This window comes from Salvelinus fontinalis, chromosome 11, assembly GCF_029448725.1.
Source record: "Salvelinus fontinalis isolate EN_2023a chromosome 11, ASM2944872v1, whole genome shotgun sequence".
Taxonomy (NCBI): domain Eukaryota; kingdom Metazoa; phylum Chordata; class Actinopteri; order Salmoniformes; family Salmonidae; genus Salvelinus; species Salvelinus fontinalis.
In genome coordinates this window covers 57908161-57924253 of record NC_074675.1, presented here as the reverse complement: position 1 = coordinate 57924253, position 16093 = coordinate 57908161, and the positions used below count along the sequence as shown (strand labels likewise).

General features: G+C 32.1%; 1 protein-coding gene across 1 annotated transcript in view; it reads right to left on the bottom strand.

Moving 5' to 3' along the window:
- The window catches only part of LOC129864763 (FRAS1-related extracellular matrix protein 2-like), a 90511-nt gene that overhangs the window by 305 nt on the left and 74113 nt on the right, over window positions 1-16093 (bottom strand). The window lies entirely within an intron of this gene.

The following is a 16093-nucleotide window of genomic DNA, read 5'->3' as shown; positions in this document are numbered from 1 at the left end:
CTGCTGTATCTGTAATCCACTGGTTGGCTGCTTTTCCTTCACTCTGCACTACAACTCATCCCAAACCATCACAATTGGGTTGAGGTCGTGTGATTGTGGCCAGGTCATCTGATGCACCACTCCATCACTCTCCTTCTTGGTCAAATAGCCCTAACACAGCCTGGAGGTGTGTTGGGTCATTGTACTGTTGAAAACATATTAAAGCGCAAACCAGATGGGATGGCGCATGGCAGCAGAACTGTGGTCCTATAACTCTAACCTCTCTATAACTCTATCCCTACATATCTATAACTCTAACCCTACATATCTATAACTCTAACCCTACATATCTATAACTCTATCCTCTCTATAACTCTAACCCTACATATCTATAACTCTAACCCTACATATCTATAACTCTAACCTCTCTATAACTCTAACCCTACATATCTATAACTCTAACCCTACATATCTATAACTCTATCCCTACAAATCTATAACTCTATCCTCTCTATAACTCTAACCCTACATATCTATAACTCTAACCCTACATATCTATAACTCTAACCCCACATATCTATAACTCTAACCCTATATATCTATAACTCTATCCTCTCTATAACTCTAACCCTACATATCTATAACTCTAACCCTACATATCTATAACTCTAACCCTACATATCTATAACTCTAACCCTACATATCTATAACTCTAACCCTACCTATCTATAACTCTAACCCTACATATCTATAACTCTAACCCTATATATCTATAACTCTGACCCTACATATCTATAACTCTAACCCTATATATCTATAACTCTAACCCTACATATCTATAACTCTAACCCTACATATCTATAACTCTAACCCTACATATCTATAACTCTAACCCTACATATCTATAACTCTATAACTCTAACCCTACATATATATAACTCTAACCCTACATATATATAACTCTAACCCTACATATATATAACTCTAACCCTACATATCTATAACTCTAACCCTACATATCTATAACTCTAACCCTACATATCTATAACTCTAACCCTACATATCTATAACTCTAACCCTACATATATATAACTCTAACCCTACATATCTATAACTCTAACCTCTCTATAACTCTAACCCTACATATCTATAACTCTAACCCTACATATCTATAACTCTAACCCTACATATCTATAACTCTAACCCTACATATCTATAACTCTAACCTCTCTATAACTCTAACCCTACATATCTATAACTCTAACCCTACATATATATAACTCTAACCCTACATATCTATAACTCTAACCCTACATATCTATAACTCTATCCCTACATATCTATAACTCTAACCTCTCTATAACTCTAACCCTACATATCTATAACTAACCCTACATATCTATAACTCTAACCCTAAATGTCTATAACTCTATAACTCTAACCCTACATATCTATAACTCTAACCCTACATATCTATAACTCTATCCTCTCTATAACTCTAACCCTACATATCTATAACTCTAACCCTACATATCTATAACTCTAACCCTATATATCTATAACTCTAACCCTACATATCTATAACTCTAACCTCTCTATAACTCTAACCCTACATATCTATAACTAACCCTACATATCTATAACTCTAACCCTACATATCTATAACTCTAACCCAACATATCTATAACTCTAACCCTACATATCTATAACTCTAACCCTACATATCTATAACTCTAACCCTACATATCTATAACTCTATCCTCTCTATAACTCTAACCCTACATATCTATAACTCTATCCTCTCTATAACTCTAAATCTACATATCTATAACTCTAACCCTATATATCTATAACTCTATCCCTACATATCTATAACTCTAACCCTACATATCTATAACTCTAACCCTACATATCTATAACTCTATCCTCTCTATAACTCTAAATCTACATATCTATAACTCTAACCCTACATATCTATAACTCTAACCCTACATATCTATAACTCTAACCCTACATATCTATAACTCTAACCTCTCTATAACTCTAACCCTACATATCTATAACTCTAACCCTACATATCTATAACTCTATCCCTACATATCTATAACTCTAACCCTACATATCTATAACTCTAACCCTACATATCTATAACTCTAACCCTACATATCTATAACTCTAACCCTACATATCTATAACTCTAACCCTACATATCTATAACTCTAACCCTACATATCTATAACTCTAACCCTACATATCTATAACTCTAACCCTACATATCTATAACTCTAACCCTACATATCTATAACACTAACCCTACATATCTATAACTCTAACCCTACATATCTATAACTCTAACCCTACATATCTATAACTCTAACCCTACATATCTATAACTCTAACCCTACATATCTATAACTCTAACCCTATATATCTATAACTCTAACCCTACATATCTATAACTCTAACCTCTCTATAACTCTAACCCTACATATCTATAACTCTAACCCTACATATCTATAACTCTATCCCTACATATCTATAACTCTAACCCTACATATCTATAACTCTAACCCTACATATCTATAACTCTAACCCTACATATCTATAACTCTAACCCTAAATATCTATAACTCTAACCCTACATATCTATAACTCTAACCCTACATATCTATAACTCTAACCCTACATATCTATAACTCTAACCCTACATATCTATAACACTAACCCTACATATCTATAACTCTAACCCTACATATCTATAACTCTAACCCTACATATCTATAACTCTAACCCTACATATCTATAACTCTAACCCTACATATCTATAACTCTATCCTCTCTATAACTCTAACCCTACATATCTATAACTCTATAACTCTAACCCTACATATCTATAACTCTAACCTCTCTATAACTCTAACCCTACATATCTATAACCCTAACCCTACATATCTATAACTCTAACCCTACATATCTATAACTCTAACCCTACATATCTGTAACTCTATCCTCTCTATAACTCTAACCCTACATATCTATAACTCTATCCTCTCTATAACTCTAACCCTACATATCTATAACTCTATCCCTACATATCTATAACTCTAACCCTACATATCTATAACTCTAACCCTACAAATCTATAACTCTAACCCTACATATCTATAACTCTAACCCTACATATCTATAACTCTATCCTCTCTATAACTCTAAATCTACATATCTATAACTCTAACCCTACATATCTATAACTCTATCCCTACATATCTATAACTCTAACCCTACATATCTATAACTCTAACCCTACATATCTATAACTCTAACCCTACATATCTATAACTCTATCCTCTCTATAACTCTAAATCTACATATCTATAACTCTAACCCTACATATCTATAACTCTATCCCTACATATCTATAACTCTAACCCTACATATCTATAACTCTAACCCTACATATCTATAACTCTAACCCTATATATCTATAACTCTGACCCTACATATCTATAACTCTATCCCTACATATCTATAACTCTAACCCTACATATCTATAACTCTAACCCAACATATATATAACTCTATCCTCTCTATAACTCTAACCCTACATATCTATAACTCTATCCCTACATATCTATAACTCTATCCTCTCTATAACTCTAACCCTACATATCTATAACACTAACCCTACATATCTATAACTCTAACCCTACATATCTATAACTCTAACCCTACATATCTATAACACTAACCCTACATATCTATAACTCTAACCCTAAATATCTATAACTCTAACCCTACATATCTATAACTCTATCCTCTCTATAACTCTAACCCTACATATCTGTAACTCTATCCTCTCTATAACTCTAACTCTACATATCTATAACTCTAACCCTACATATCTATAACTCTAACCCTACATATCTATAACTCTAACCCTACATATCTATAACTCTAAACCCACATATCTATAACTCTAACCCTACATATCTATAACTCTAACCCTACATATCTATAACTCTATCCTCTCTATAACTCTAACCCTACATATCTATAACTCTAACCCTACATATCTATAACTCTATCCTCTCTATAACTCTAACCCTACATATCTATAACTCTATAACTCTAACCCTACATATCTATAACTCTAACCCTACATATCTATAACTCTATAACTCTAACCCTACATATCTATAACTCTAACCCTACATATCTATAACTCTAACCCTACATATCTGTAACTCTATCCCTACATATCTATAACTCTATCCTCTCTATAACTCTAACCCTACATATCTATAACTCTATAACTATAACCCTACATATCTATAACTCTAACCCTACATATCTATAACTCTAACCCTACATATCTATAACTCTATCCTCTCTATAACTCTAACCCTACATATCTATAACTCTATCCCTACATATCTATAACTCTAACCCTACATATCTATAACTCTAACCCTACATATCTATAACTCTAACCCTACATATCTATAACTCTAACCCTACATATCTATAACTCTATCCTCTCTATAACTCTAACCCTACATATCTGTAACTCTATCCTCTCTATAACTCTAACCCTACATATCTATAACTCTATCCTCTCTATAACTCTAAATCTACATATCTATAACTCTAACCCTACATATCTATAACTCTATCCCTACATATCTATAACTCTAACCCTACATATCTATAACTCTAACCCTACATATCTATAACTCTAACCCTACATATCTATAACTCTATCCTCTCTATAACTCTAAATCTACATATCTATAACTCTAACCCTACATATCTATAACTCTATCCCTACATATCTATAACTCTAACCCTACATATCTATAACTCTAACCCTACATATCTATAACTCTAACCCTATATATCTATAACTCTGACCCTACATATCTATAACTCTATCCCTACATATCTATAACTCTAACCCTACATATCTATAACTCTAACCCAACATATATATAACTCTATCCTCTCTATAACTCTAACCCTACATATCTATAACTCTATCCCTACATATCTATAACTCTATCCTCTCTATAACTCTAACCCTACATATCTATAACACTAACCCTACATATCTATAACTCTAACCCTACATATCTATAACTCTAACCCTACATATCTATAACACTAACCCTACATATCTATAACTCTAACCCTAAATATCTATAACTCTAACCCTACATATCTATAACTCTATCCTCTCTATAACTCTAACCCTACATATCTGTAACTCTATCCTCTCTATAACTCTAACCCTACATATCTATAACTCTAACCCTACATATCTATAACTCTAACCCTACATATCTATAACTCTAAACCCACATATCTATAACTCTAACCCTACATATCTATAACTCTAACCCTACATATCTATAACTCTATCCTCTCTACAACTCTAACCCTACATATCTATAACTCTAACCCTACATATCTATAACTCTATCCTCTCTATAACTCTAACCCTACATATCTATAACTCTATAACTCTAACCCTACATATCTATAACTCTATCCCTACATATCTATAACTCTATCCTCTCTATAACTCTAACCCTACATATCTATAACTCTATAACTCTAACCCTACATATCTATAACTCTAACCCTACATATCTATAACTCTAACCCTACATATCTGTAACTCTATCCCTACATATCTATAACTCTATCCTCTCTATAACTCTAACCCTACATATCTATAACTCTATAACTATAACCCTACATATCTATAACTCTAACCCTACATATCTATAACTCTAACCCTACATATCTATAACTCTATCCTCTCTATAACTCTAACCCTACATATCTATAACTCTATCCCTACATATCTATAACTCTAACCCTACATATCTATAACTCTAACCCTACATATCTATAACTCTAACCCTACATATCTATAACTCTAACCCTACATATCTATAACTCTATCCTCTCTATAACTCTAACCCTACATATCTGTAACTCTATCCTCTCTATAACTCTAACCCTACATATCTATAACTCTAACCCTACATATCTATAACTCTAACCCTACATATCTATAACTCTAACCCTACATATCTATAACTCTAAACCCACATATCTATAACTCTAACCCTACATATCTATAACTCTAACCCTACATATCTATAACTCTATCCTCTCTATAACTCTAACCCTACATATCTATAACTCTAACCCTACATATCTTTAACTCTAACCCTTTATATCTATAACTCTATCCCTACATATCTATAACTCTAACCCTACATATCTATAACTCTAACCCTACATATCTATAACTCTAACCCTACATATCTATAACTCTATCCCTACATATCTATAACTCTATCCTCTCTATAACTCTAACCCTACATATCTATAACTCTAACCCTACATATCTATAACTCTAACCCTACATATCTATAACTCGAACCCTACATATCTATAACTCGAACCCTACATATCTATAACTCGAACCCTACATATCTATAACTCGAACCCTACATATCCATAACTCTAACCCTACATATCTATAACTCGAACCCTACATATCTATAACTCTATCCTCTCTATAACTCTAACCCTACATATCTATAACTCTAACCCTACATATCTATAACTCTAACCCTACATATCTATAACTCTAACCCTACATATCTATAACTCTAACCCTACATATCTATAACTCTAACCCTACATATCTATAACTCTAACCCTACATATCTATAACTCTAACCCTACATATCTATAACTCTAACCCTACATATCTATAACTCTAACCCTACATATCTATAACTCTAACCCTACATATCTATAACTCTAACCCTACATATCTATAACTCTAACCCTACATATCTATAACTCCAACCCTACATATCTATAACTCTATCCTCTCTATAACTCTAACCCTACATATCTATAACTCTAACCCTACATATCTATAACTCTAACCCTACATATCTATAACTCTAACCCTACATATCTATAACTCTATAACTCTAACCCTACATATCTATAACTCTAACCCTACATATCTATAACTCTATCCTCTCTATAACTCTAACCCTACATATCTATAACTCTAACCCTACATATCTATAACTCTAACCCTATATATCTATAACTCTAACCCTACATATCTCTAACTCTAACCCTATATATCTATAACTCTAAACCTACATATCTCTAACTCTAACCCTATATATCTATAACTCTAACCCTACATATCTATAACTCTAACCCTACATATCTATAACTCTAAACCTACATATCTATAACTCTAACCCTACATATCTATAACTCTAACCCTACATATCTATAACTCTAACCCTACATATCTATAACTCTATAACTCTAACCCTACATATCAATAACTCTAACCCTACATATCTATAACTCTATCCTCTCTATAACTCTAACCCTACATATCTATAACTCTAACCCTACATATCTATAACTCTAACCCTATATATCTATAACTCTAACCCTACATATCTATAACTCTAACCCTACATATCTATAACTCTAACCCTACATATCTGTAACTCTATCCTCTCTATAACTCTAAATCTACATATCTATAACTCTAACCCTATATATCTATAACTCTATCCCTACATATCTATAACTCTAACCCTACATATCTATAACTCTAACCCTACATATCTATAACTCTATCCTCTCTATAACTCTAAATCTACATATCTATGACTCTAACCTTACATATCTATAACTCTATCCCTACATATCTATAACTCTAACCCTACATATCTATAACTCTAACCCTACATATATATAACTCTAACCCTATATATCTATAACTCTGACCCTACATATCTATAACTCTAACCCTATATATCTATAACTCTAACCCTACATATCTATAACTCTAACCCTACATATCTATAACTCTAACCCTACATATCTATAACTCTAACCCAACATATCTATAACACTAACCCTACATATCTATAACTCTAACCCTACATATCTATAACTCTATCCTCTCTATAACTCTAACCCTACATATCTATAACTCTATCCTCTCTATAACTCTAACCCTACATATCTATAACTCTATCCTCTCTATAACTCTAACCCTACATATCTATAACTCTAACCCTACATATCTATAACTCTAACCCTACAAATCTATAACTCTATCCCTACATATCTATAACTCTAACCCTACATATCTATAACTCTAACCCTACATATCTATAACTCTATCCTCTCTATAACTCTAACCCTACATATCTATAACTCTATCCTCTCTATAACTCTAACCCTATATATCTATAACTCTATCCCTACATATCTATAACTCTAACCCTACATATCTATAACTCTAACCCTACATATCTATAACTCTATCCTCTCTATAACTCTAAATCTACATATCTATAACTCTAACCCTACATATCTATAACTCTATCCCTACATATCTATAACTCTAACCCTACATATCTATAACTCTAACCCTACATATCTATAACTCTATAACTCTAACCCTACATATCTATAACTCTATCCTCTCTATAACTCTAACCCTACATATCTATAACTCTAACCCTACATATCTATAACTCTAACCCTAAATATCTATAACTCTAACCCTACATATCTATAACTCTATCCTCTCTATAACTCTAACCCTATATATCTATAACTCTAACCCTATATATCTATAACTCTAACCCTACATATCTATAACTCTAACCCTATATATCTATAACTCTAACCCTACATATCTATAACTCTATCCCTACATATCTATAACTCTATCCTCTCTATAACTCTAACCCTACATATCTATAACTCTAACCCTACATATCTATAACTCTAACCCTACATATCTATAACTCTAACCCTACATATCTATAACTCTAACCCTACATATCTATAACTCTATCCCTACATATCTATAACTCTATCCTCTCTATAACTCTAACCCTACATATCTATAACTCTATAACTCTAACCCTACATATCTATAACTCTAACTCTACATATCTATAACTCTATCCTCTCTATAACTCTAACCCTACATATCTATAACTCTAACCCTACATATCTATAACTCTAACCCTACATATCTGTAACTCTATCCCTACATATCTATAACTCTATCCTCTCTATAACTCTAACCCTACATATCTATAACTCTATAACTATAACCCTACATATCTATAACTCTAACCCTACATATCTATAACTCTAACCCTACATATCTATAACTCTATCCTCTCTATAACTCTAACCCTACATATCTATAACTCTATCCCTACATATCTATAACTCTAACCCTACATATCTATAACTCTAACCCTACATATCTATAACTCTAACCCTACATATCTATAACTCTAACCCTACATATCTATAACTCTATCCTCTCTATAACTCTAACCCTACATATCTGTAACTCTATCCTCTCTATAACTCTAACCCTACATATCTATAACTCTATCCTCTCTATAACTCTAAATCTACATATCTATAACTCTAACCCTACATATCTATAACTCTATCCCTACATATCTATAACTCTAACCCTACATATCTATAACTCTAACCCTACATATCTATAACTCTAACCCTACATATCTATAACTCTATCCTCTCTATAACTCTAAATCTACATATCTATAACTCTAACCCTACATATCTATAACTCTATCCCTACATATCTATAACTCTAACCCTACATATCTATAACTCTAACCCTACATATCTATAACTCTAACCCTATATATCTATAACTCTGACCCTACATATCTATAACTCTATCCCTACATATCTATAACTCTAACCCTACATATCTATAACTCTAACCCAACATATATATAACTCTATCCTCTCTATAACTCTAACCCTACATATCTATAACTCTATCCCTACATATCTATAACTCTATCCTCTCTATAACTCTAACCCTACATATCTATAACACTAACCCTACATATCTATAACTCTAACCCTACATATCTATAACTCTAACCCTACATATCTATAACACTAACCCTACATATCTATAACTCTAACCCTAAATATCTATAACTCTAACCCTACATATCTATAACTCTATCCTCTCTATAACTCTAACCCTACATATCTGTAACTCTATCCTCTCTATAACTCTAACCCTACATATCTATAACTCTAACCCTACATATCTATAACTCTAACCCTACATATCTATAACTCTAAACCCACATATCTATAACTCTAACCCTACATATCTATAACTCTAACCCTACATATCTATAACTCTATCCTCTCTATAACTCTAACCCTACATATCTATAACTCTAACCCTACATATCTATAACTCTATCCTCTCTATAACTCTAACCCTACATATCTATAACTCTATAACTCTAACCCTACATATCTATAACTCTATCCCTACATATCTATAACTCTATCCTCTCTATAACTCTAACCCTACATATCTATAACTCTATAACTCTAACCCTACATATCTATAACTCTAACCCTACATATCTATAACTCTAACCCTACATATCTGTAACTCTATCCCTACATATCTATAACTCTATCCTCTCTATAACTCTAACCCTACATATCTATAACTCTATAACTATAACCCTACATATCTATAACTCTAACCCTACATATCTATAACTCTAACCCTACATATCTATAACTCTATCCTCTCTATAACTCTAACCCTACATATCTATAACTCTATCCCTACATATCTATAACTCTAACCCTACATATCTATAACTCTAACCCTACATATCTATAACTCTAACCCTACATATCTATAACTCTAACCCTACATATCTATAACTCTATCCTCTCTATAACTCTAACCCTACATATCTGTAACTCTATCCTCTCTATAACTCTAACCCTACATATCTATAACTCTAACCCTACATATCTATAACTCTAACCCTACATATCTATAACTCTAACCCTACATATCTATAACTCTAAACCCACATATCTATAACTCTAACCCTACATATCTATAACTCTAACCCTACATATCTATAACTCTATCCTCTCTATAACTCTAACCCTACATATCTATAACTCTAACCCTACATATCTTTAACTCTAACCCTTTATATCTATAACTCTATCCCTACATATCTATAACTCTAACCCTACATATCTATAACTCTAACCCTACATATCTATAACTCTAACCCTACATATCTATAACTCTATCCCTACATATCTATAACTCTATCCTCTCTATAACTCTAACCCTACATATCTATAACTCTAACCCTACATATCTATAACTCTAACCCTACATATCTATAACTCGAACCCTACATATCTATAACTCTAACCCTACATATCTATAACTCGAACCCTACATATCTATAACTCGAACCCTACATATCCATAACTCTAACCCTACATATCTATAACTCGAACCCTACATATCTATAACTCTATCCTCTCTATAACTCTAACCCTACATATCTATAACTCTAACCCTACATATCTATAACTCTAACCCTACATATCTATAACTCTAACCCTACATATCTATAACTCTAACCCTACATATCTATAACTCTAACCCTACATATCTATAACTCTAACCCTACATATCTATAACTCTAACCCTACATATCTATAACTCTAACCCTACATATCTATAACTCTAACCCTACATATCTATAACTCTAACCCTACATATCTATAACTCTAACCCTACATATCTATAACTCTAACCCTACATATCTATAACTCTAACCCTACATATCTATAACTCCAACCCTACATATCTATAACTCTATCCTCTCTATAACTCTAACCCTACATATCTATAACTCTAACCCTACATATCTATAACTCTAACCCTACATATCTATAACTCTAACCCTACATATCTATAACTCTATAACTCTAACCCTACATATCTATAACTCTAACCCTACATATCTATAACTCTATCCTCTCTATAACTCTAACCCTACATATCTATAACTCTAACCCTACATATCTATAACTCTAACCCTATATATCTATAACTCTAACCCTACATATCTCTAACTCTAACCCTATATATCTATAACTCTAAACCTACATATCTCTAACTCTAACCCTATATATCTATAACTCTAACCCTACATATCTATAACTCTAACCCTACATATCTATAACTCTAAACCTACATATCTATAACTCTAACCCTACATATCTATAACTCTAACCCTACATATCTATAACTCTAACCCTACATATCTATAACTCTATAACTCTAACCCTACATATCTATAACTCTAACCCTACATATCTATAACTCTATCCTCTCTATAACTCTAACCCTACATATCTATAACTCTAACCCTACATATCTATAACTCTAACCCTATATATCTATAACTCTAACCCTACATATCTATAACTCTAACCCTACATATCTATAACTCTAACCCTACATATCTGTAACTCTATCCTCTCTATAACTCTAAATCTACATATCTATAACTCTAACCCTATATATCTATAACTCTATCCCTACATATCTATAACTCTAACCCTACATATCTATAACTCTAACCCTACATATCTATAACTCTATCCTCTCTATAACTCTAAATCTACATATCTATGACTCTAACCTTACATATCTATAACTCTATCCCTACATATCTATAACTCTAACCCTACATATCTATAACTCTAACCCTACATATATATAACTCTAACCCTATATATCTATAACTCTGACCCTACATATCTATAACTCTAACCCTATATATCTATAACTCTAACCCTACATATCTATAACTCTAACCCTACATATCTATAACTCTAACCCTACATATCTATAACTCTAACCCAACATATCTATAACACTAACCCTACATATCTATAACTCTAACCCTACATATCTATAACTCTATCCTCTCTATAACTCTAACCCTACATATCTATAACTCTATCCTCTCTATAACTCTAACCCTACATATCTATAACTCTATCCTCTCTATAACTCTAACCCTACATATCTATAACTCTAACCCTACATATCTATAACTCTAACCCTACAAATCTATAACTCTATCCCTACATATCTATAACTCTAACCCTACATATCTATAACTCTAACCCTACATATCTATAACTCTATCCTCTCTATAACTCTAACCCTACATATCTATAACTCTATCCTCTCTATAACTCTAACCCTATATATCTATAACTCTATCCCTACATATCTATAACTCTAACCCTACATATCTATAACTCTAACCCTACATATCTATAACTCTATCCTCTCTATAACTCTAAATCTACATATCTATAACTCTAACCCTACATATCTATAACTCTATCCCTACATATCTATAACTCTAACCCTACATATCTATAACTCTAACCCTACATATCTATAACTCTATAACTCTAACCCTACATATCTATAACTCTATCCTCTCTATAACTCTAACCCTACATATCTATAACTCTAACCCTACATATCTATAACTCTAACCCTAAATATCTATAACTCTAACCCTACATATCTATAACTCTATCCTCTCTATAACTCTAACCCTATATATCTATAACTCTAACCCTATATATCTATAACTCTAACCCTACATATCTATAACTCTAACCCTATATATCTATAACTCTAACCCTACATATCTATAACTCTATCCCTACATATCTATAACTCTATCCTCTCTATAACTCTAACCCTACATATCTATAACTCTAACCCTACATATCTATAACTCTAACCCTACATATCTATAACTCTAACCCTACATATCTATAACTCTAACCCTACATATCTATAACTCTATCCCTACATATCTATAACTCTATCCTCTCTATAACTCTAACCCTACATATCTATAACTCTATAACTCTAACCCTACATATCTATAACTCTAACTCTACATATCTATAACTCTATCCTCTCTATAACTCTAACCCTACATATCTATAACTCTAACCCTACATATCTATAACTCTAACCCTACATATCTATAACTCTATCCTCTCTATAACTCTAACCCTACATATCTATAACTCTATCCCTACATATCTATAACTCTAACCCTACATATCTATAACTCTAACCCTACATATCTATAACTCTATCCTCTCTATAACTCTAACCCTACATATCTATAACTCTATCCCTACATATCTATAACTCTAACCCTACATATCTATAACTCTAACCCTACATATCTATAACTCTATCCTCTCTATAACTCTAACCCTACATATCTATAACTCTAAACCCACATATCTATAACTCTAACCCTACATATCTATAACACTAACCCTACATATCTATAACTCTATCCTCTCTATAACTCTAACCCTACATATCTATAACTCTAACCCTACATATCTTTAACTCTAACCCTTTATATCTATAACTCTATCCCTACATATCTATAACTCTAACCCTACATATCTATAACTCTAACCCTACATATCTATAACTCTAACCCTACATATCTATAACTCTAACCCTACATATCTATAACTCTATCCTCTCTATAACTCTAACCCTACATATCTATAACTCTATCCCTACATATCTATAACTCTAACCCTACATATCTATAACTCTAACCCTACATATCTATAACTCTATCCTCTCTATAACTCTAACCCTACATATCTATAACTCTAAACCCACATATCTATAACTCTAACCCTACATATCTATAACTCTAACCCTACATATCTATAACTCTATCCTCTCTATAACTCTAACCCTACATATCTATAACTCTAACCCTACATATCTTTAACTCTAACCCTTTATATCTATAACTCTATCCCTACATATCTATAACTCTAACCCTACATATCTATAACTCTAGCCCTACATATCTATAACTCTAACCCTACATATCTATAACTCTAACCCTACATATCTATAACTCTATCCTCTCTATAACTCTAACCCTACATATCTATAACTCTAACCCTACATATCTATAACTCTAACCCTACATATCTATAACTCTAACCCTACATATCTATAACTCTAACCCTACATATCTATAACTCTATCCTCTCTATAACTCTAACCCTACATATCTATAACTCTATCCCTACATATCTATAACTCTAACCCTACATATCTATAACTCTAACCCTACATATCTATAACTCTATCCTCTCTATAACTCTAACCCTACATATCTATAACTCTATCCCTACATATCTATAACTCTAACCCTACATATCTATAACTCTAACCCTACATATCTATAACTCTATCCTCTCTATAACTCTAACCCTACATATCTATAACTCTAAACCCACATATCTATAACTCTAACCCTACATATCTATAACACTAACCCTACATATCTATAACTCTATCCTCTCTATAACTCTAACCCTACATATCTATAACTCTAACCCTACATATCTTTAACTCTAACCCTTTATATCTATAACTCTATCCCTACATATCTATAACTCTAACCCTACATATCTATAACTCTAACCCTACATATCTATAACTCTAACCCTACATATCTATAACTCTAACCCTACATATCTATAACTCTATCCTCTCTATAACTCTAACCCTACATATCTATAACTCTATCCCTACATATCTATAACTCTAACCCTACATATCTATAACTCTAACCCTACATATCTATAACTCTATCCTCTCTATAACTCTAACCCTACATATCTATAACTCTAAACCCACATATCTATAACTCTAACCCTACATATCTATAACTCTAACCCTACATATCTATAACTCTATCCTCTCTATAACTCTAACCCTACATATCTATAACTCTAACCCTACATATCTTTAACTCTAACCCTTTATATCTATAACTCTATCCCTACATATCTATAACTCTAACCCTACATATCTATAACTCTAGCCCTACATATCTATAACTCTAACCCTACATATCTATAACTCTAACCCTACATATCTATAACTCTATCCTCTCTATAACTCTAACCCTACATATCTATAACTCTAACCCTACATATCTATAACTCTAACCCTACATATCTATAACTCTAACCCTACATATCTATAACTCTATCCTCTCTATAACTCTAACCCTACATATCTATA